Below are 25,315 nucleotides of genomic sequence, written 5' to 3' on the forward strand. Positions count from 1 at the left end.
TCGTCTTCTAATATTTCACGACTTCATTTCTTGGCGATTTACTCAGCAGAGGCACAAAAGTAAGTAGTGACTAAGGACCTGAATTCGACCCCGCTTCCGGGAAGAATGACGCATCAATGGCTTGCAGGGATGAGAACGAAAAGACGAATGCTGCAGGCAACGACGACATACAACGTCCGGAGAGATGCAGGAAAGAGTAGATGAGAGGGAAACGACAGGAAAACCATTCCCGTCACGGTCACCTCTTCGTCTTTTGGCCTGTTTTGACAGCATGGCCGTGGGGCGAAGCTATTCGTTGAAAAATCGCCGCCGCGAGCCCCTCGCCCCCGTGTCCCAGACCATTCGCGACGCCACCTCTCGCTACCGACGTGTCGAGAGGGCAGCGAAGAGGCCACCCATTTCTTCCCCTTCCTTCGAGGGTGCAGCAGTAGCAGCGGCCAAGAAAAAGGTGGCGCTTTTGAATTACGGTTCCAGATCTTTCTGTCGATTCGCCACTTGAAAAGCCCCAGTGGCACCGTCTGCCAAAATCCAAGTGTCGAACAAGTTGCACGCCAGATTTCGAATACGCAGGTTGCTGTTTATGAAACTAAATAGAGTCTGGAAATATAGGCCACAGAACAACCGGCTATCTCTCAGATAAATGAATGAATGAATGAATGAATAAAGTTTACAATGGGCGTCCAGAGTCTGAAATTTCCCGCACTAGAGGAATAACTGTTCTGTGTAAGTTCCTGTAAAAGATGCCTGTTTACAGAGCATGAAGCTCCAGGCGGCTGTAGCCTGAACAGATGATAGTGCTGCAAGTGTCACTGTGCTGTGCGATGACAGTATTCGGTGACAGTGACCGATTGTGATTGTGTGTCTATGCTCCTTCCTTTCCTTATCTCTACTTTGTTACCACTTTACCTCCCCCTCCCTTCTCTCCCCAGCGTAGGGTAGCCAACCGGATCTTTTTCTCTGGTTAACCTCCCTGCCTTTCCCCTTTCCTCTCTCTCCCTCTCTCCATCAATTTGGTTGATTTCCGCCATTATGTTTTAACACACCACGCGGTGACGTAATGTTTTATTTTCTCCTCTGTGTTTTTCTGAGCGCGAAAAAGGCTTCTGGCCTGGTTTGCTGTAGAGACATAAGGTGCCTTTCAAAGAAGCTGCTGTATGTTTCGACTGTCTTGCTTCGTAGGCTGTGAGTGGAGCATTCCTTACTCATATATAAAAAAAAGAATGCGTCAATCCCTCAGTAGCCACCAAAGCTACGTGCTTGCCATGTAAGTGTGTGAACACACCGCGCAAACATCGACCCTGTGTCGCAATCTGGTTTTGCTCCACGTCCCATTAGTTTGTGCTTTCACCTGATTTTTGGACGTTGCGTATAAATTGGTCTTCCCAATACCAATCGTGTTTTGCAAACAGCTTGTTCGTTGTGAACGTTTGCTTCGCTCAGTTAACAATGTGATGCAACTTGTTTTCTCTGTGATGCAAGCCCTGTTCCTTATAACCGAGGCTCAGGGCATGTAAGTACAAACGAGCAATCCTGGTGTTACTGCTGTAGTTTCTTAGGCCATGGGGCAATGTTCACCCGGCGGGTTGTTGTTTTTTTTCCAAACCAAGGATCTATTTGAAATCCTATAACATTTTGTTTCTTCTATGAATGATGGGGCATGGACAATGCATTTCATAAGTAGCTGTTGCAGTATCAGCATGAAATCGGCCTCCGTGCTTACATGCCATTTCATCCTGACATTATGCCATGTATCCACACAGTCGAATAACAATAAAAAAAGGATTAAAACGAAGTTCATCGATAATTCAGTGCCACTTTAACCTGCCTGCGCGGTAGTAAAGAATAAGTATATCGCAAAAACTAAACTGAAAAATGCATTGAGTGCAAGCAGAAACGGAAAATAAGAGCTACCTGATTGAAAATACACGGACGCACATTGAAAAAGTCCGAAAGGGCTGATTACAGAAGCACTAGGTTTGCATGTAATCACTTTTGTGTTTCTGTGTTTGCGCTGAGTAACTTATAATAATCGTTTTAAACAAACTGGCCAAAGAAATACTTGTAGAAACAGGAGACATAGTTTCTACATGTGATTTCCCTGTACTTCTCAATTGTTGTAACTCTCTCTTCCGCTCAACGCAATCGCCGATCAACATCGTCTTGGAGGCGCGTATCGAGGCACGAAACAGAGGCAGTAGCAGGCTAAGAAACAACCGTGCACGAAACAACAAAACATATAAAAATGCAGGCTGGCTCTCAAGTTCCTACATTTCAGGAGAGGAGAAAGCGTATACTTACAGAACAGCTGCTGGCCATCTATCGAGTGAAATGAGGTGTTCCATTACTGCGTCTATAGCATACAAGACAAGACAAAACAAGACAAGGACATGGTGAAAAATGACGAAGATAGGAGCGTGTTCGTTTATATTGCGTTCATGAGTATAATTGACACACGTGAGTATAATAGCAAAACAAGTGCAGAACCTTTACTAAATATACGATTTCGCGCGCTGGTCTTATTTGTTCTACAACAAACTTTTCTAGAAAAATCTCAACCAACATTTATCGGTGGTCACATTTATTCCAAGGACGAAGAGCAATTATTTCTTCTACCTGCGAGAACGTCAACGTGCGACTCGACGCATGGAGTGGTTGAAAATTTGTAAAAAATTGTCACAAAAGAAAGGCATTAATTTAAATTCCTGATTTCCTATATACCTTGAGGACACGCCTGTTTCACAGGTCGGAACGTCCGGATAGGAAAGAGATCTTGCATCCATGTTAATCCATGTTTAATACTAAAAGGAAATTGAACGACGGGGGAGCGAGATCCGGTTGCTCGCGTAGCAAATGAAATGGGTTTATCTTTTCGCATCCGGTCGTACATCCGGGCTTCTAGATCCAGAAGCGTAAGCGGACTTCTCTACGTGTGCTTGTTCAGCCAGTGCGTCGTAAGCAGCGGCAGCGTGTTTTTACCCATGCATACGGCAAAGGTGGGCTAGAGATACGGAGTAATGCATCCGCACTGATTATTGTAAGACTCCGAGGTCTCGCTATAAATATTTGCTCAGACTTAAAAAGACACCGGTGGAAATGTTTCTCGCATTGCAGCCTGCGTTCCCAGATGCGAAGTGCGTGAAAACGCGAGACACGTATTTCAGTGGATGCTTTTGCTTCGGTTGCTCTCCAGGAACGAGACGAAAAAGTGAGGAAAGGGGTTTATTCGCAACGAAATGGAAGATACGAGAGACCGGACCTGCAGCAGGCAGTCCTGCACCCTACGAGGAGCGGCAACCTGCCTAATGAGGAGTGCTCGCGATGCGATTGGCATTTTTTCTCATAGGAAATTACCACTAAGCATTTTATTCCAAGGCATTTAAGTTGGGATATATATGCATCTTACCAATTATAACAAATGGGCGCGTTGTGATATTTTTGCGGTAAGCTTTCGAAGCTGCCAATATTGTCTCTATGCTTTGCAGCGACCACTGTATGCGCGCCTACAACATGTCATGGCAAGGGGCAAATGATCGGAGGTCAGCATTCCAATACGCGCATCTCCGAAATGCGCCTGTGTGACGAGTGCCGAAAAATCCGCCTTTACGGAGAGCGGGTGAAACTCGGTGTCGCTCCGATTCCCTCGTGGTTCAGTCCACAGAAGACGGAAACGGCGCATAAAGTTATGTCGACGATGGCTCCCAAAAATAGACGCACACGACCTACGCATTCGACATCACCAGCCTTCCTGCGGGCTCGTGCGGGCTGAAGATCCTCAATATCGATTTGGATCGATCTTAAGTCGAGATTCTGGGAAGCGCCAACAGTGGCGAAATTATGCTCGAGCGGTTATAGTCTTCAGACTGGTTTACCAGAAGCCCCGCTGTCGTTCAAGATGCGCGAGCATGCTTCGAGATATGCACGTGCGCCACTTTTCCCCAGACTTCACTGAATACGTTGATAGCGTCGCCGCTCACCGGTGCTGCAGGTATACGTACACTCGCGTTCAATACAAGTTGCAACACGCTCCGCAAGTTCGAAGAGGCTTCAAGACGGCGCGGCCTAGCTGACATACAAAAAAAAATGGTTTAACAAATGCCAGTGAATGGAACGGTGTTCACCTCTCAATTTTTTTGTATGTCGGCCGCGCAGTGCAGTCATGGGGCCCCTTCGAGCATGGGCAGCATGTTGCAGCTCATACATAAAGCGAGTATATCTGGAACGCTTTAATATCATGCGCCTAAAAATGAGATTAAATATATGAAGGAACTGGCTTTTCGATTCGACCACGCATTTCCCAGGACCCGTTCACATTAGCGTGTTCGGACACCCGTGTGCTTAGATTTAGGTGCACGTTAAAGAACCCCAAGGGGTCGAAATTTCCGGAGTCCTCCACTACGGCGTGCCTCATAATCAGAAAGTGGTTTTGGCACGTAAAACCCCATAGTTTGATTTTTAATCTAGCGTGTTCGGTATCAAAAGCCACTAAACCACTTTTCAACCACGTCGGACAAATTCTGGTTGTTCTTCTTTCCAGCTTCACCCGCCTTAGTCATCGAATGTGAATCAATCCCAAACTCCAATAGCATTGAGTTAGCTATAAAATCAGTATCGGGTAACAACAGCTGCAATTCGCTAATCCCCTCGCGTAAGAACGCGGCCTGTCCAGGTGCTTGACTCTCATATATTTGAACATCTTTGAACATTTGAATTCTTAAATATTTCAGCAGAGCTGGATGTTTACAGCTTTATTGCTCAATCCGCATCTTATTAACTGCGCCTGGCCGAATGATTTGTCATCTATATTGATAGCGCTGCACGTCGATCAATGTACGGAGGTCGGTGTACGCCGATCGAGATTCCGGACCGCGAAACGTGCTCCGGAACCCCTCAAGCCCCATGGAGGGCGTCTCTTCGGCGTCGTTGCCGTCTCCTCGTCATCGCGAGCAGAAACCGAGGGAATTGGGAGTTTGGCGCGCGCACGTCCCGCCGAATTATCTTTGCGCTTGCACGCACGTACATGACGACCGGATTGCGGTTCGCCCCTCCTCCGTCATAGGTCACGTGCATGAGCCCGCAGGAAAGCCCGAGATGCTTATGTATTCCACACGCACTTTGGATGCATGCACTAAATAGTTCGATAACTTTTTTTTATGTGGATCCCTCTTTTGACTCCCTTCCCTTGACCCCTTCCGAACCCCCCTCTCCCACACCAATATTTAACGCGATAGCGTTAAGGGCCCCGTGTCGCAGAAAATCTGGCGTCGGCGTCTCGCGTCCCACGTTTGACGCCACGCGTCGTACGTCGCCTCGGCAAAAAAGTAACTGTGAACCAAATTCTGAACCACGCCTACCCCACCACTCTTCTACCACCAAAGTTGCGCATAACTTGTCTTTGATTCTTTACAAAGTTATCCTTCGGAATTTTGAGAACGGCAGCCCACAAACAAATGTATTCATGTATTCGCACCAACTAGCCCGCCAACGCATTGTGTTGAACTCGGATACTACTTTGAGAACGTGCCGTGTGTACAACCCTTCGTTTGTTATACCTAGTATTTGTGACAAAATTACAAAAGTTGCCAGAGTGACAGCGGTGGTTATGAGCGATAACACGCAGACTTTTAACGCGACAGCGTTAAGGAGCTCGTGTCGCAGAAAAGCCGGTGTCGTCGGTGTCGGCGGCGTTGGCCGTGAGCGAAAAATTCCGGTAGGCAATTCATAAATAAAAACAAGTTGCAAAACGGGATGGGTGGGAATCGAACCAGGGTCTCCGGAGTGTGAGGCGGAGACGCTACCACTCAGCCACGAGTTCGATCGTTCAAAGTGGTACAAAAACGCCTCTAGTGAATGCGGTGTTGACTTACAAACGTGCCGTGCGAAGCTTAAGCTTCCTCGAAATTTGCGTTACTTATGTTGTGAATTTGAAGGAGAGGTTGTTTTAAGTAGTGCCTGCTACTTCACGTCACAGGCCAAGGAACAATGAAAACACCGAAAAACACTTAGGAAAGCACGAGCATGCATGCCAAGCTCCGCAGATGAATGGAAACGCCAAAAAGGGACATGCGTATTTCAGCAAACGAGCGAGAGTGTTGAAACAAGACCGAAAACGCGCTCAGAGTTGCGCAGTCTTGAAGAAGAGAGCGCTAACTGAGCTACGCGTAGCTATACATATATCTGCATAGCACCCAACTACACGTGAATGCATCTACTTCATAATGAAAAGAAGGGGTAAGGCGTGCCGACACGGACACAAGAGAAGTGGATAACACGAACACCGACCCGCCGTGGTTGCTCAGTGGCTATGGTGTTAGGCTGCTGAGCACGAGGTCGCGGGATCGAATCCCGGCCACGGCGGCCGCATTTCGATGGGGGCGAAATGCGAAAACACCCGTGTACTTAGATTTAGGTGCACGTTAAAGAACCCCAGGTGGTCGAAATTTCCGGAGTCCCCCACTACGGCGTGCCTCATAATCAGAAAGTGGTTTTGGCACGTAAAACCCCATAATTTAATTTTTTTTTAACGCGAACACCGACTATCAACTGAAGGAAGCACTGAGGCGAAAAGAAGCATCCACTTCCCTTGCCACTTCCAAAACAAATATTTCCTCAGAAGATTCTAAACGAGCGCTAACATTTGCCGGTAGCAAACTCATCGGCTTGAGTAAATCCGCGTGCGATGAAAACATTTCATCAGCGCTGCTAATCTAGATAATAAAAGACATGAGCACTTTCAATCATGACGAGGCGTGTGACACTTGCAATGGTAGCCCACCGGAAAGCTTGATTTAGATATACTGGGATACGATTACGGTAAACATCGCCGCATACCCCGATAACATCAGGACGATTTTTATTGCTTATGGCAGTGAACCAGAAAGCGTACGGTTCCTTCAGGAAACAGACATCGGTTGCTTCACTTAGCGTGACTGAAGCACCTATATCTGCGTACATGCAGCCTAAAGACTGCATTGCAGTTACTGATAGCCAGATCAAATTAAATAATAAAAGTACTTCAGTAACTAAGCCTGAAGTTAAGACTGAAAAAATGTCATAAGCCATTATACTAAATTAAAAAAAATGGAGGGGAATTTAAGTATGTAACAGACTGACACCGATTCAGACGAGGACGCAGAAGAACTGTAAGGTTTAGGCGACGCCGACGGTATTCTTCTTGTTTATATTTCATGTTGTGGAAAAAAAGTTTGAGAACAGCATAGAATACAGCACGCTTCCTGAACACCATTGTGTCGTCGCGTGGGCCGATGAGCCTAACATACTGCGTGATATATACTACATTCACCTCTCATGATATATAATGTGCGTGTCTGGAGTAGGATTAGTCTTTCTTTTTCTTATTCATTTTCCACTCCTACTTTCATACATTGATGGGCACAGCGGAAAGTGGAAGGTGCACGAAGGATACAAACGATTGTCTTAGTTATGATGTGCTAATGTTCATGTTGCTATAAGTTATAATTGGTATAAAGCTTTATATTTTCTGTATCCGATGAATGTGAGCCTTCTGTCAAAAGTTTAAAGGTTCGGTGCACTAACATCAATAATGTGGCATATAAGGGGAAGAAGAAATTTCTCACATTCTAGAAAGTTAGAACGCCATAAGCGCTGTATAGACGACACGCTGTGCATGATGTGCATAAGCAGCCATAAAATGACATGGAGATTTTTTTGAATTACATTCAACCCGACAGAATAGTACGGAGAGGAACTGGTCTTTGCAGTAATTCTGAATATCTCAAAAAACAGAATAAGGAAAAGAGGTAGGCTTTTTACTGGAAACTGGAGAGGCTTCTCCATGATTTGCACTCCAGCGAATAAAAGTGAGAAATGACATTATAGACGCACAGGAGACACCAAAGAAGCTACATACCTTGTAGTGATCCTCCTGCGATTACCCAGAAGTTCCTGCATGATAAACACACTCAGTCGCTAACGCAGATATTAAAAAAAAAGATACTGTGAGACCTGAACTTCCTAACAATAAACTTCATCGCTTAAATTCACTAAATCTCTGCGATAGTGTTACCTTTGTTTGGCCTAGCTGATATTGATTATGTGCCCGTTCATAACCTGCTTTCCGCGTGAATTCCACGTATGTATGTTCTGCGCTACTCTAGAATAACTATTAATTTACTATGTCGCATTGAGCAAACCGTCACAACAGCGTCCAGAGAACGTCGAGCAGGTTTTGCGCAATGCACTTTGCAATCAACCAACGGTTTATATAGGACCCGAGGCACGTATTAGAGGCTCGGGTAGCAACACGCACTATATCGCCCATTACAATCGTCCAGTGTCGCTAGAATTGTGGCACTTGCCACGCGAGTTTGATACTTTGTTCCGCCTAATCAACGCAAACATAATGTGCGTTTCAACTAGCAATTTTTTTCATTACTAGTGCGAGCCCCGTGAAGCAAATTAGTGGCTGAAACTTCTTTGACTCTCGACCATGCGCAGCAATTTGAAACACGTACGTTTTTCAGAAGCATTGAAAGGTTAGTAACACCACTTCATGCTAATAGCTTCAAGCGTGAATGGCTCTCTGTGTTTAGGCTAGCCGCGAGTATTTCCTGCGCACCTGCATGCCTTTAGGAATGCGTGCCTGCTTGTACGCGTGCGTGCGTGTGCGCGCGCGTGGCAAATAAATGGAATAAAATTAATTACGTGCAAAAACACGATCTGACTGTAAGGCACATTGTAGCAGGGAACTCCATATTAATCTTCACAACTTGGGGATTTTAAACGTACACGTAACGCACATGACCGTTCTCGCATTCCACCACCATCGGAATGCGGCCGCCGTGTCTGGGATCGACCCCGCGGTTTCAAGCTCGGCCGCGCGACGCCACAGATCTTGAGCGACCCCGGAGGGTGTGCGGCGTCTGCGTGCACGTGCGTACCCTGCGAGAGAGTTCACGCGAGCAATGACACGAGGTGGTAATAAATGTTTCGACGTGTCGGTATCGCTTAAGACACATATCCGGACAAACTGCAGGCTAGAATTTCACATAATTCCTCTCCTATCGATGCTAATTCATGGTGCGAGATGCTAAAAAAGAACAATAAGAAAGAAAAGATGAAAAAAATTATGACATACACTATCCTCGACGCAACGACGCAACAACGCAACTGTGTATTTTTGAGCAACTTGTTATTTTGTGCTTTGGAATTTATGCAGCCGTGCCGCACAGTTCCCCTTCATTTTCTTCCACCATTCTTATGGTTTCCTTCAGAGGAGGTGGTGCCACATTGCGGGACTGCGAGCCTACCATCTCCGCTCCTCGGCCGCGCAAATAGGGTTCTTCGACTCCAGACGTGGTATCGAAGCACTCTGGCCACGCGCTGCCTCTCTACCCGGTCGCGCTCCACGGCCCACGCGTATCTTGTGGGCCCCTCGCTTCGCCTCCTGCCTCGCTGCGCATCGCACACCTCTATCGTCTCTACAGAGCCATTGCGCTCTTACGCTGCGCTTCCATTTGATACTTTCGAGGGCCCGTTGTTGCTTGTGCTTGTGCGTTGTTGCTTCTGCTTGTGCTTGCACGAGGGGCGCGCACCTGTCCCCGAGAGTAAGGAGGCGCCGAAGCCAGTGCATTGGGGCGCGCGCGCATTGGTGACGCACTCTGCGACCTTGAGCAGCCTCGCATTTGACCTTGACTTTAACTAGGCAAATTAAGGCTTCTTATTTAAAAAAAAAACTATGCAACCTGAAGTTTCCCTATGATGTAAATTATATGAACTTCCTTGTACAAAGCGGACCCTCATACGGAGTTTTCAATTTTCGCTGCTGTTGGCCGTGACACAGACTCACTCATCCATCGTTTCAGGTTGGAGGGGATCAATACAGGTGGCTTTTCGTTTCGTATTCGTGTTTCAGCTATGTCGCCTGCATGTGCGGTCATTCATGGAAGTAGATCACTTGCACCACCCCAAATTTAAAAGCGGGCACACTTGGCTGCACCCTGTCAAATCCAACAAAACAACAGCTGAGACCTGGCATCCCTTTAGGATAGCGTACATGTAAGAAATGCTTTTTTTATTAAGTACCCCTTACTTGGGCAGCAAGGATTGTTTCTCTAGCCTCTACGCGACACGCTGTAGGAGATGCTGTACGGTCGACTGCACTTAGCAGGTTACTGTTCTCCGCCGTAGAAGAAAACAGAACGGTAGGAGTGGGATAGCTTTGTACGAGATAGAAGGCTTTGCCTGTTTTTTCTGCATATTGTGTGCTTAACCTATCAGGACGCCATTTCTTGCTACATGCTCTAAAATTCCGAGAGAGGATAGTTGGTGGAGGGACGAACAAATATCTGATCACTGAGCGTGGCACTTCCTGCTCGGCATCTTGCAGTAGGGTTGACAAAGCAAAAAAAGGAAGAAAGGGCCTCCTCGCCACGGTAGTCTCATGACTAAAAGAACATGAATGCCGTGCTTGCGAAAATCATTCTTTGCCTTCCGCGGATAGATTTCGGCGTCCCAAAACTCCCAAAACGCTTCGGTGTCGTGGAATTCTAAAAAAAAAAGTAAAGCCAGTAGGAGTTACTCTCCCGCTCGACACTTTATTCTTGACCTACCGAACCACGTCATTGGCAAGTCAAACAGGACCTTATTGAATTCTCTTCAGAAAGGCATCCCCCTAAGGGTGCATACACACGTCGTTCTCTTGACCTCTGACTTATTTTTGGACGCGTGCCTGATATGCAAAAGAAAAGTTCAGAAAAAGGAGGTTTGGTTTAAATGGGCAAAGTGTGGACATTTAGTTTCAATTTTTTTTTGTCCTATTGCACCAGAAGCACCAAAGAACGCTGAAAGAAGAAATATTTTCTGAGTGACTTTAGCGGAACGGGCGCCTAATAAATAGAAATCAAATCTCACGTCAATGTTTTTGCAAAGCGGCTCGTACTTGTGAAGTCTCAGGCATGGTATAGTCGAGTACCTTGCGATAAACCGAAAGAATATAGTAATGAGAAAAGAATGAAAGGTGAGTCCTGTTTCTAAATTCGACCTTGTGGCTGTCTCTTTATGCACAGTTCACACAGTTAGGTTCATCCGCCACCAAGAGCGTATGGAGAGTCCCCTTTTTATTAATTATCATGGCTGTGCAGCGTTAAAAGAAAGAAAAAAGAAAACGTTGTTTTTGCACTGTGGTGCATAACTTCTCACACTGTTTTCCACAAACTTCTTTTTTTTATTCTTCACTCAGTGCAGTAGCAGGGTGACTGAATTTTCGATTGCCTAAGTTTCTGCTCAGCCTATCATTCGTATCTCCACTTTTTCTTTTGAAACCGCTCCTAGGTTGTAAGCAGAATAAGTTTTTCAGCGGTGCGGATGCCCTCGAAGACTTCGCTAACCTGATCACCGCATGCGCTAATGGTAATTAACTTGACTGCTGCAAAACGAGAGGCATAAAAGCGACTGCACCCGGTCGCTCAAACGCGTCGGTCTCTCCAGCCGAACAAAGCGTATTCTCCGGAGTCGATTCAGCTTCAGTGGAACTGCCTCAGCTTGCGAAGGCTCTCTTTCAGCCCAGTTAGTTTTACAGCGAAAGCTGTATACAGCTTATATGACTAACCTTCCGTAGTTTTTTTCGGCGTCCGGCAACAGAAACGGACTTAGTGATTTCTAACAAACCCATACACAATGGGTTTCATTGTTTGCTTTGTGTGTGATCACGTACGGGTGCAGTCCGGTGGTGCAGATGTCAAAATGCGGAACAGATTAGAACGCTCGCCGGGAAAAATAGCGTGACGTCAAGATTAACGCAGTATATGAGCAGGAGAGGTATCGGCGCTAAAAACAGCTGCGTTATCGATGGGGCGGACTAGTATATTTCGTACACCCGAAGAACAACATGCGTACGAGGAGCGCCACCGCGAAACAACCACCGACGAAGAACGTTCCCGCGGTGCTGAATGAAAACGACAGTCGCAAGCTCGGGCAACCATTCCACTCTGTGAAGATGGAATGGCACCGAAAGCCCTTTGCTTTTCGTTTGAGAGCTTTGACTGTCGTCAGCTTTAGCTGCCATTTCATCTTCACAGACTATAATGGTGGTAATTTTTTATTCACTGAGGATGCGGTCGCAACGCGGCCTTAGCTCTGCTTTTCGCTCTTTTCGCCATAGGGTTCCTCATCTTGTGACTACGTTACTGACATAACTGTGAGCTTTCTAATCGCGTTTCCATTCTCACAGGACTCATGTTTATGCGACTTGTCGAGCGAGATGAGAACTTAGATGCAGTACCTCGCACAATACTTATCTCAATAAGTCATGAAGAAGCCTCGCAATAGGATCAGCAGTTGGGCTATTCGGTATTTCATCATTGATACAAACGTGAAAATTGGCTATGTGTAATAGAAATACGTTGGAGTAGAATTGATTAATCTATTTGTATGTAATCACTGCGTTTATGTGTCATCTTCGTGTTCCGTCGTCTCAGTCCTTTAGTTTCCCAATGAGGATTCTTAAACACGTGCAATGTTACCTGGGCCAAATAAAATGCGGACACAAAACTTCGCACTCACGTGTTCTTTCGTGAAAAATTTGAAGAACTTATTTCACTGAATGAAAATACGAAAGCATGCTTCATTATCAATTATCGCATCACCTATCATCCCCGACCCTGTTAAAGGGCAAGTTATACCTGCCTTTGTGAACACGGTACTTGTGAACGCGGCCCCTGAGTAATCTCTTCCGTGCGCTCTGGAACTGTCGCAGCTGATAAGGAGTCCATATCGATATATAGTCATTTCCCCATTATTAGCATGAAAAGTGCCAATAATAAATGGACCGCATGTGAGGCAATGTTTCAGTGTAGTTACGAATGTTGCTCTTGCCATGCCTACTGTGGTCCAGTGCTGATAACTAGTGACAACACATAGACGGTGGCGTTCCAGGCGCACAGGTAACGCACACGTTGGATTCTGACAACGCCCCTTCTACGGAAAACACTAAAGCTTTTTGTTTGACCTGTGAGCGAAACATTATCATTGAGATAGGATGTGGCTTGAATAGAAATACTACCGCTAAAATATGTGCTGTATTCCCGCTATATTCGAAAAGCAGCATTTCGTTTACGCTGGACGCGCTCTTTCTGCGTTTCGCGCATGCCTAAACAACGTGAGAGATGTCCAGCGCTTCACTTGATCCTGCTACCAGATTTGAATTCCGAGGGAAGGAGGGAGTACTGACAGCTTCCAGACGCAGTGTTTATGAAGGCAGAATACACTGATTAACGCGTCGGTCGATATCCAGATTAATTTAGCGGAAACAGGACGGCACATGTAGGAGACAGGACGTAGCGCTGTTCTCAGCTTGCTTGTTTATTTGAATAACACGTACACTTACACAGAAACCGCGCAGGATAATCAAGTGTACGGCAACAACCATTATCAAGAAATGCACACGAGAGTTGCGTAAAATGATATTACTCCTGAGAGCAGACGACATAGCTCTGCTCGTCTTGATGTTGTATCTGTTGCTCTGTTGAGCAGCGAGTGCTGTTTTCCGGAAGGAGTTCACTATCCTTGCTCATTTAATAGATTGTTTGTGCTGGTGTCTGCTCTGTGCATTCACATCGCGAACGGTTCCTGTATAATAATATGGGTTACCTAGGTAAACATTCCAAGTGAGATTAGTGCTACATCGTGTCTTCATGTGCCCTCCTGTTTACGCAATCTTTTTTCTGGATTCCCGGAAAGCACAGGGATAGTGCGAAACTAGAAATTCCACTTGTTGCTGACAGCTCTGGGCTGCAATAAATCGATGTACACGTGCTGGCACGTAATTACGTCCCGGGCGCAATCGCTCGCGCAGAACAATCTTGTGCTTGGGCTGCCGCACTATACCTTACCAGAAACAATGGCCATGGCTATCGCCAACTAGTAAATAAGTTGAAATTTGAACACTTGCCAGACGGATCTTTTCTTGAATTGAGCAAGAAAAATCAGCATACGAAGAGCATTAGTGAACACGATGCACTTGCTCTTGCGCCACGAAGTTGTATTAATCACCAGCGACATTTAGGAACAAGGAGATATGCGACAAGCCAATTCTCAAGACACATGACTACACCAAGCATCCTCATTGTTATTCTTGGGTGGAATGGCACCCCCTCATCAATAGAACTGTCAAGCATGCATAGGGGAGTCACTTGGCCTATAAAATATTGGCGTGACCCATAAAACAATCGAGAAAAAATTAGAAGGATCTAATACGTATCCTTAATTCGCTACTTATCTCTAGGATAGCCACATAGCGGCTATTATGTCACCTACAATGCTGTCGAATGTTCCATGGATCTTTTCCTTGGTTCTATTAAGCTGACTGGTGGCAACAATGGAACGTAGCCAATGCGAGAACAAAGCTCAAGAGATTACCGCAGGTCGTCACAATAGCCGGACCTGAGCCTGCTGAAACAATGAGGCTTAAGCGACACAGGGCTGTGTGCTATGTTTCGCCTGTTCGAGATGCCTCTAGCATCGAGAGTCTACCATGCAGTCTGGCGCGCAGCGATAACGCTGCTCGAAATCGTGCCCGCTAGAGAGGACGTTAATTTAACGCTGCCTGCGGCTTCCCGCTTCTGCTGTTAGAACCGTTCTACCATTGTTGTTGGGCGTACTTATGGGGAACTGTGGGCTATAGCAAAACGTAGATCATTACGCATAGAACGCCAACATATCTTCTTACCAAGCCGGGGAAAGCAAAGCCGGCGAAATATTTACGTAAAAGAATACAGGGGAACCACAGTACTATCGTGATGCAAACATGCGCACTACGCATCGCACTTGTCTTTGCACTTGTAGATGAAGGGAGCGAAACGGGTGTAGGACCGAAGGCGATTGCGAGTTCGCGTTTGACAGAAAGAAATGGAGAGCGAGCAGAAGGAGGACGTACGTTTGATCGCCTTTTGCCAAAGTAATTTTTTGCAGGATACCTACAGCAAGAACTCAATACGAAAGATAAAATGAGCTTTTCAGTTTATTACTTTCGATGTTATGCCAAACACTCCGGTCTGTTTACAGATAATATTGTGCCGGGGGAGCTGTTGCTTCAAGAATTTACTGTATCTATACTGCAACGCCCTATATGCCCATATATCGCTTATAGAGGCCATTATACTAGCGTTGGAGTCAACGTGCTATAAAAACACATCGTTCAATGGCGTGTGCTACGCGAATTTATCATATGTAAGAGACGACAAAGATTGATATACGTGCGCGTCCTGAATGATGCGGATGAACAGTTTAATCAAGTGAAGCTCGAATGGGTGGAAATATAGCGTTGGAGCGCCTTTCTGTATCACTGTTCCACCCTACACCAGAATCTCTTCGAGTTACACGCCCCGTAAACTCTCGTGCTTTCATGCACCTCCACGCGGAAAGAACAGTTCGATGAGCAAACAAACTAGGTTTTGTATTTCCTAACAGAATGCAGCCACGAGTTTCAGGTCTTGCAATTAGGTTAGGGAATCTTCTAGAGTCCATTATTTCTTTGGTCCTTGAGAAGTAATGAAATGAAGGGAATAAGCTTTAAACCAGACAAAAAGGCAAGAAATTGGAAGAACATGTCAAAGCAATTACTCATAATCTGTATTTGACAAAGTATCTTGTGCTCACGCATTGTCTTATAAAACAACTAAAATATTGTGTGACTAGTTAAATCTAAAAGAACGCCTAGATAACCTAACCCGCTATAAGTCAGTATGGCAAGGTAGTAATTTTTATGGGCCAGTCACATTACCTAGCGACTGCAGCTGTTCTAGTCCTTCTTGAGTCTAATTACGTTTTGTACAACCACACTTCTTGGCATGAAGGAGAAAACGTCATACATTCTTCGCCTTTAAGATCATAAACTTTTAAGAGCTACGCATTGCGGAAGATAAATCAAGCGAATAATTCTTCATGGTGTTATTGAGCGTCGAACTGAAAGCTTTAAGGTAATGAAAGGAATTTTTATTGGGATACAGAGGGAGAAAGTAAAATGACATTCCAGGCTTCAATCGCTCTGAATGTATAGCAAGTGGAGAAACTTATTCACGTACATATGAGAATAAAAAAAATAACCTGACTTCGCGCACTGCTCTGCATCATTTATTGATTGACTACTGGAACGTGACGAGGCATACCTGCGACAAAGTAGAATTATGACATGACGATTCATATTATCTTTACAGCAGCTCCTGCATTCTGCGCTAGCACTGCTAAACATAAATAGGTGGCGTTGAAGAAGCGGTGAAGGAGGAAGAAAAAGTTTGGTTCGACACAGTCGCACTGCTGTCTCGCTCCCTAGTGTTTTTTGCATTTTTTCGACGTTTTGTCAAATAGACTTGTCGAAGACGTCGGACGACTCGCCAAGATACCTTCCCTACCGGAAGCCAGGGGTGGGGGGGGGGGGGGGGGGGCGCTTCGCCTCCCGTCGCTTCGATAGGAGCCTGCGGAAGAGCCCGTCCTGGTAGCGGCGAGAGCTTCGTCATGACTACGCCTGACCTGACACCGGGCTAGAGGCCACCCACTGCCCTGAGAGCAACCGTGACTGTAAGCGATATAAGGCTACAGAAACAGACGACGAGTCTACGCTTATTGATGATTGTGACATAGCTGACATCACAGATCTGGACGATGAAGGCTTCAGGCTTGTGCGTCACCGCAAGAAGAGGACCGTTGGAATCCCAGTGATTATTACCCCTGCCACAGAAGGAGCCGACCTGAAAAATGTAAATGCCATTGTTCTGTCTACAGAAATTGAAAAAATTCTTGGCGCATCGTCAGTTAGGAGCCGATTCACAGCCCAAGGAGCCCTGCTTCTAGATGTACAGACAGAAGAGCATGTGAATTCCCTTCTCAGCTGCAAGTCAATCTCAGGAACTGCAATCTCAGCACGAGTGCCCAATTCGTACCTGCAAAACACGTGCATTATTAGAGGAGTGCCGAAGTGGTACACTGACGAGGAACTGTTGGTATACCTAAAGCCACAAGGTGTTTACCATGCAAGGAGAGTCACGCGACGCGTTCAAATTTCCGAATCCGATTGGGAGTCCAGGCGAACCAGCTCCGTGGTTCTTACGTTCGCTCCAAATACAGACCGTCCAGAGAAGGTCAATTTGGGCTTCACAAGACACGAGACCATTGACTACGTTGAGAGTCAATGGTCCCCTATTGCGTAGTGAAGTCCGTCTGCTCCTGAGACGGATTTCTTGTTGCCTCATCAAAACTACCTGGTTTGATCAGCAAACTAAAAACTCGGAGTTATACTTTATAGACCCATGTATAAACTTATCAATGCCGGAAAATCTAAGAGACAACAAAAAATTTGAAACATTGGTACACCGCCTGCGTCTTGGTACTTCACTTACGAAACACTTCTTGTACAGGATAAAACGTGTCTCTAGTCCGCAGTGTTCTTGTGGCCATCCAGACGAAGATGTGCATCATCTTCTCCTCGAGTGCACTAAATACGATCCACAAAGAAGGGTACTGCAAGCAAATTCGTTGATATTAGACAGGAGACCATTCACTCCAAAAAGATACTTGGCCCATGGCCAGCTGCGGACCTTCAAAAAAGAGCGCTTCTTGCTCTGAAAATGTTTTTAGAGGACACCAACATTTTGGGAAAATATTAGGTATCATATGATTCGAATACGCTAAATGAGTAACATAAACGTTGTTCGTGGTTCATAATTGGTTTATGTGGTGATCGCAACTTTTACGCAATATGTATAATTCTGTTCTGTACTTGCAGTGCATTACATGTGTTGTGTGTTTTGGCTGTTCAAAATATCTGACTTTATATATGCGTACGTGGACTGAACTAATGCACAGAACTTTGCGACTCATGTACTGCTGGACTGTATATTTTTTATTCATCCGGTGGTCTACTGAGTGCCATATTTTATGTCGCTATTCTACCTTTTTAGGCAAATTTGTTTCCTTTGCCAAGTGACAAGGAGTAGCCGGTGCCACTATAAAGGCGCCAACCTCTCCTAATATTCATTTCAATAAAAAAAATATCTTCCCTGCTTTTTAGAGCGCAGATACTAGGCGCCCGTTCCTTCGGCGAGCGTCAGCGTTGGCGTTATCCCTCGTAACCGAATGATCGAGCAGAGACAAGGATGAAAGCGAATGGGGAGCGCAGCGGGAGTAGAAACACGGATATAGCGAAGAGAGTGTGAGGTGGAATGCAGAGAAGGGTATGGCGAAAGCGTCAAAAGCATGGTGCCGCGCGACGACAGCTACGGGATGGCGCTAGAGTTGCACGCCGACATCTGTTCACCGATGGCATGCCGCGAGCGCGTCCAACGAAACAATAATGGAAACAAAGCTCGATATGAGCGGAGGTCTGTCTGCGGCGGCTGCTGTAAATCGTACCCACGCGTCACCCACGCACTGCCTCTCGCGATGTCCCGATTATCAAGGCAGTAGCACCACACTCCGCTCCGTTTGCAACGTGCCGCATAAGACAGATTGTCCGCGCCAGTCAATATATCGCGAAATGAAAACACGTATACAGCTGCACTCAAATGTCTCACTATTGAGTATTCTAATCGTCGGTGCATTTTTATTTATCAAATACTTTAAAGGTCTCTTGCTTATCTCGACTACTGAGCGGTTGATGCTTTCGTACACTATAAATCCAAGCGATTCTGGAAGGTGTACGTTTCCTACGGGTCTCATTGGGTGAATACCTTCGGATTTCATTAGGCTGTGCTGGGTGGCCTCCGGATGTTTGCTGCACCAGACACATAACTCATCTTGTTGCGAATACTTGCGCCGGTATGTTCTCCTTAAGAACACCCGGCGAAGAACACCTCCTTAAGAACACTCAGCGCCATCTGGGCGCGGCCGCCGGGATGCCTGCGCATAGCTGCTGGAACGCATGGTGCACCGGTGCGTGCGAACGCTGAGAAACGCGTCATGCGGCAGCCGTTCTCCTCTCTCGCGCTTCTTTCCAAACATGCTGCGCCATCTAGCGGCGCCGCCGAGAAGTCCGCGCATGAACCTCCGAGAAGAAAAGCATGGCGCGCCGGTGCGTGCGAACGCTGAGAATTGTTCCCTCGCTTGTCGCAACCCCAGTAGCACATGCACATTGACCCAGGTTGGCGAGAAGGTCATCGAAAAGTTGCACACGCCCGGTGCATTCATGGCGCAGCTCGCTAAAGCGTTGGCGCGCGAAAGACGTTCAATGAAAAGAGGCACACGTGGCAGTGCATTTCTGGCGCAGCCTGTTGAAGCGTTCGGTTGCTGCTCTTGAGGAACCTGTGTGACGTGGGTTTGATTCCACCCAGCTTCGGTGAAACTTAAACGTTATTTTTTATCAAGGGTAGAAAGCGCCCGGTATGTTCATGAAGTATCCTAAGAATACGAACGCAGTAAAAGAACACAAAAATAAAGTAAATGAAATGCAAGCTGCAATTAGGGGCTCGAGCCTTCGTTGTAGAATCCACGCCTTATGTGCATTCAAGAAATGCTCCAGGTCACATGATAACCATTGAGTTTGGAGTGGAAGGAATTCTCCTCTTACGCCAACGGAGTGTGAATAGAAAGTTAATATCCAAACAATGTATTACGGTACCATGTATCTTTGCTCCTTCATTAGAAACGACGGCGTACTATAAGTTTATATCAGGCGTGAGTTTATATTCTAAACATTTTGTCCCCAATACAAAACAAAAAATTTGTGTACTGCGCATGTGGTTTCCACAACTAAGTTATTTCTTTCAATGACTCGTTTTCTGTATTCATTTGCAAAAGACCTGGGCGCCTTTTTCTTTAGTTCATTCTAATTTCGAAAATTCGCTCCAAGAACTCAGTTGAAAAAATCCCATGACGTCACCAAGCTAAAACAACGGCTATTTACTTGCGTGCTGCTTGGCACAGATTTATTTAATGAGATAAACGTCAACATGACGAGAGTTGAAAGGTGACATGTTACAACATCCTCACCCCAAGATGAGTGCCCTCTAGACAATGGGTTTATTGCAGTAGCTCTTAAGAAAGCATGTCGCCTGATTGGCACTTCCAATCTCATTACCCGCACACAGCGTCCAAGGACTTTCGCTCGCTCGCTCATTTGATTGAAGTGTTCGTTGATCAAAGCTTCGCGAAAATCCGCGCACTCTCTCGACTTCGGATTTAAAGTTGTCCTAATATTTGGCGATACTAGGATGGCTTGCCGAATCAAGGAATAGATAAAGAAGAGAATGACGTCTACATATTTTTATTCATTTTTTTTTTTTCAGAGAGCTTTCCTCTGAAGGCGTGTGTGGACTGGCGTGCTACGCGCGTGAAATTGCTTTGAAAGTCGATCTCAAGGCCAGCACAGAAGGTTAAGCCTGTGCTTGGTGCTAGCGTTTCGACAGACGGATTCACATCCATCGTAGTGTCTTAGTGGTTATGACGCTTCGCTGCTCATCATGTGGTAAAAGGTTCTATAGTCGGCCACTGCGATGGCATGGGAAAGGCGTACAAAAGAGATCACGTGTCGTGCGTTGGGTTTAAATAGCATTACCTCTAATTTTGTCTGCTTATAGAGTAGAACAGACGAGGTAAAACGTTGGACTGAATCAGCGCGAATGCCCCCAATTGCTAGAGGACCATTTCAAATATCTCCCTTTTTCAGCCTTCTTTAAGCATAGTCACAGAAATGAAAGTCTAGGCATTATTTATGAGGCAGTCAAACGCTGTAAACTATTTGCAAAGGGGCAGAATTACGATTATCCTAGTTCCGTTCACATTACTATCAGCGAATTTACCTGACGAGTACTCTTGCTTCCTTTTTAAAACGAATAGCTTGCTTTGCCTCTGTCGTCCGTTTTCGTGGTTGGTGCTAGGCGGCCGCAGTTTTACTGCCGATGCTAAAGCACGAGCTTTCGCGCCATCCTGTTGCGGAGAGCGTCCATTGCCGAATGCTCGCTCTTTGAGCTATGCACGCGCTGTCGAGCCAGAGCTGTGTTGCGTCGAAAAGTTTAGATGCTGTGCTCACAGGCGGCGCTGTGTGACGTGTCATTGTCCTTATGTTATTGCCTCTCGAAATGACATCTAGAGAGCATCATTGTTGCTGATGTCTGCAGCGCGTTCCTCGTCGAGATGCGGTGTTTCGTCTTGCCGGCTAATCACAGCTTGATTTAGACCGAGTCCCACAGTGCGTGTGATCTGTTTTTCCCGGCCAAACAAGATTTACTAAGGAAAGCGACCCAAGTGAACCAAGAAAGTGGAAGAAATAAGCCTCGCAAGATTGCGAGGTATATGCCCGGGCTAAGACGGACGCTGCATTGACGAGACTCAAACGATTTATGTGCCTCTGGTCGTCTTTTGAGTTTGCAGAGATGTCATTTCACTGGCCGTTTCTTTTTTTTTTATTTATTATTTCTCCGCCAGAATGCGGCTATACTGCAACTTGAAATCGAAACCCCGTGACCTTGAGCTGAGCTGACAAACGCTCGTACGTCAAGTGCATGCATTCCAAATAAAGGTGCTAAGCAGCCGGCCAGATCTACACCAACCGAAACGGTGCGTATATACATGTATATACATGGTGTGTTACGTAACCTAAACCAAGGACTTAAAATTAAACTGGTTAACCGCAACTGAATGTAACCAATGACATATGGTTTGCCGTCATGTGGCGCTCCTTAGTGTATTTTTTTATATTGCGCCTAATTAGTTAATTATCCAAGATCGATTATGCAAGATTTTTAATATTCACTTTAGTTCCAAGTACTTTCTTTGCGTTGTAGAGAACATTTCAAAACGACCGATCCAATTTTTTGCGACAACGTACATGCTGCGTGTTGATTTCTTCCGCCGTTTAAAGAAAGCACTCGAAATATGAAATAAAACCACCTGACTGCGCTCGTGCCCTATCGTATTGCAGCGCGCTCAACCGTGCGTCGAGCCTATCGCTTATCACGGACGACGGTGCTTCCTCGCCGTGTGCCACCGTCAAAGATTCTGACCCATTGCGAAGCCGCGATGCCTAGAGCCGCGGCCGCTCACTTCGCCACGGTCCGCGCGCACGGTTCTTTCGCACGAAGCGGGGTTGAGAGCGCTGCAATGCGGTAGCGAATCAGCGCAGTCACGTGGCCTACTACATATATATATATATATATATATATATATATATATAGATATAGGGAGAGAGAGAGATTTTCAGCGGGCCCTTACGCTGCAGAGCAGACGGGAAATTTGTATATTCTAGTGGAGAGAAGTGCCTGGATTAAAGAACCAGGACGCGCCCATCGGCATTTCCAGCTGGCTTTGGGGAATGCAGAGATGAGAAGTGATGGGGGGGGGGGGGGGGGGGCGCTGAGCTGGGAACGGGTGCATAATACTCTGCAACCTTCGTGCAAGGAACCGTTAAGCGTTCTGCGGTGCGAGAGAAACCCATGGTCGGTGCAGAACGTGCGCGCGGCCTCGAGCATCCCGCCCTACTCGAACAATTATATAAATGCTTGCGCATTATTGGCGCGTGAAGCAGCCATCCAGCGAAGAGTGCAGCTGTGCTCCGCGAAGCCACCGACCCGTACATGGCCTCAAAACGGGTAGCGCAGCCGAGATCCACATTCGAAATCGTGTTCTTTGTTTGCAGCTTAGAACGAGTGGAGAGGTATCCGTTCCCTAAAGCTCAAGAATATGGGTTGAGCTCGTAGTCGCTCGCAGAATTGCGAAGCTCGAAGGAGCGCCTCTTCAGTTTGGTTCTTCCTGCACGTGGTCGAGATGTGCTGCGTTTTTCTCTCGCAGAGAATCACGTCGTTGCCGCTTCGTTAAATATGCTGTCCCTAGATAGATGACGTCGAAAAAAAGAAACAGAGAAAAGGTTCGAGTACATCGTTAACATTGAGTGACCCACTTCTCCGGCAAACTGCGAGCTCTGATAGGCACAGGTCGGGCGTACATTAAAGGCAAACAGCGAGACTTGAGGGCACGTGCGAGTGTACAAAGCATTCCTCAGCCTGTACGCGACGGAATATCCAATGCCTGTGTTGATGGCGCTCGCGATATGGAAGTTGTTTGTCATTTACCATACATGCTGCGAGACATAGGCATGCCGTACTTAACACTCACGCAACAAAAGATGGCACTAAGTTGAAAGTTATATTGTCTAGAAATATTTTGCCTTTTGTTTCTGTAGTCCAGCTATATTGCAATATTTCCGTTGCGTAGAACATAATTTCTGTCTCGAGGTTTGCAGTATGCTAGCTAAAAAGGAAACGAAAGGACTGTGTGGCTCGTCCACAGTTGAAAACCGACTGTTCAAATATAAGCGACAGGTGCACAGCGCCGCTTTCAGCCTGAAATGGTAGACTACGCCGGTATATTCCGTAATGTTTCCTTCCTTCGCTACTCTTTTCTTCTTTGAGGACTTCGTTGTGTTTGCTTTGTCACCATTCTTAACAACCTTGGCCTAATTTTTGTATGTCGCAATAACCGGGCACTTCGGTGACCTATATATTCAGGTTTGCATGACTTTATAAACAACAGCGATCTGAATGCACGGCTTGCGTAGAAACTAAGTAACTACCATCTAGAAGAAAGATCCCGCCCTTCGAAGTTTAACGTAACAACAGTATTGTGCCGCTTACAAGAGCAGTCGGCATACGTAAGCCTCGGTAAAGCTGGGCTGAACCCAAGGGTCGCGTGTGGCCTCTAGCTAAGCAGTGCACGGTGAACTTTAAATTCCAAAGATTCTCAATCGACTTGAGGGGGCGTGCCGAGACTCCAGAAATAGTCAAGCCTTACCTCTCCACAAAATTGGTGGGCAAACGGGGTAGCGCAATACCGCTCCTACGTCCGCTGCTCAACGCAGCGCCCACCAAGAAAACAGGAATAGTCTTTCTCAAAAGCGTAAATGCCATCGCATATCGCAATGCGGGTGCCGCGAAAAGAAATAGAACAAGCAGCCTAGTGGTCAGCAGCAGAATGCTTTATCCACTCGGCCACCGCGAGAGGCAGAAAAAAAACAAGTTCTTTGCAGCTTGCTGTTTGGAAATATCACGAGGTCAAATAATCCGCACTGAAGGACTTGTCAACGAAAATATGCATATAACGCTGTAACGCGATTTTCGCACTGCTTGACCAGTCAGTTGCCTAACACATTTAGCATGCTTTATTCTGTGCTAAACTAATTCAGCGTCTGTATGGAAGTTCGTATAATGTAATCTTTCTGAATGCGAAAATGGCTTCGTGTGACACAATATTAAAGCCTTCAATTAGGCACAGAGAAAAAATGTAGAACAAGAAATTAGTAAGCAGTGGATAATATGAAGTTTTTCTCCTGTGCACAATCTAAAAATACTTAGAAAGGTTCTGGCGAACGGGATGAAATTAAGCCTTTGTAGAAACAAGATAATGCTCTCAGTAGTGTGTTGAGCTAGTAAATTGGCTGATGGGGTTTGCGTTTTTCATTAATTCGAGGAGGGCGAAAGCACAGCGCACGTTGTTACCCAAGAAGCAGGGGGGTTGAAAAAGTTGTGAAGACGCGATTGACGCAGCAGAAAGGATATTAGAAGTGCATACTTGATCATGAACAAAATTCTATACTTTCTTTCATAGATGGATATAGCAATATTGCACTGTACTGTGATGGAAAACTCAACGTACCATATGCAGCTAAACTCTCCCATCGCACTATTACATCAGAGTGACGTTAGTTTAGGCAACACTCGTTTCAGTGAGCCTAAATATGTGTGCGGCTACAAAGGACACCATCAAGGAGTAATCCATCCACATCACTTCCACGGCTACAGCTATACAGCGATACCGACTCAGCCTTCGCAGGCGAATATGCGTATCCATGTCGCAACGCCTCGCAAATTGCCTGATTGCGCAACTACACGGAACTATGCGGAGTGTTTGCGCAGCTATGCAGAATAAACGAGAACGTGTTCCATTTTCCTCTCTCTTTTCTCTAGCGCTTGAGTCTAGTTCTGCAACTCGGGATCACTTTTCCTAACCTCCATCGTTGGGCAACGTGAGCAAACCTGCAGAAGCTCCTCTGGGTACACAAGGGGTTGATTGATCACTGACCATGGCGGTCAATGCGATATTACTTAGTCGACAAGACAAACGTTTTCTGTGCAGAGGAACATATATACGACGGCCTAGATACTCAAGGGAACCTTTTTTATCTGTCTATTACCAATAGTTGTTTAACTGTTGTCGCCGATGCTGTTCTTGCATGCTTTAGTCTGAACGCAACCTTATTTTGCATAGCGATATCTTCGAAGCACACTAAACCAAAAGGGAGCGCGATAGTTCGTTGTACCTGCGAACCTTGAGTGGCCCCGTCAAGGAGAGAATCACG

At 46.1% G+C, this 25,315-nt stretch overlaps 1 long non-coding RNA gene across 1 annotated transcript in view; it reads right to left on the minus strand.

The window, feature by feature from the left end:
- Positions 1–25,315, minus strand: part of LOC129382254 (uncharacterized) — a 123,030-nt gene that overhangs the window by 89,890 nt on the left and 7,825 nt on the right. The window contains exons 2-3 of the long non-coding RNA XR_008610356.1: positions 7,889–7,923; positions 2,299–2,350 (exon numbers count right to left, since the gene is read on the minus strand). This is a non-coding gene — a long non-coding RNA (uncharacterized lncRNA). The remainder of the gene's footprint in view (positions 1–2,298; positions 2,351–7,888; positions 7,924–25,315) is intronic.

The sequence above is a fragment of the Dermacentor andersoni genome, chromosome 6 (genome assembly GCF_023375885.2).
Source record: "Dermacentor andersoni chromosome 6, qqDerAnde1_hic_scaffold, whole genome shotgun sequence".
Classification (NCBI taxonomy): Eukaryota; Metazoa; Arthropoda; class Arachnida; order Ixodida; family Ixodidae; genus Dermacentor; species Dermacentor andersoni.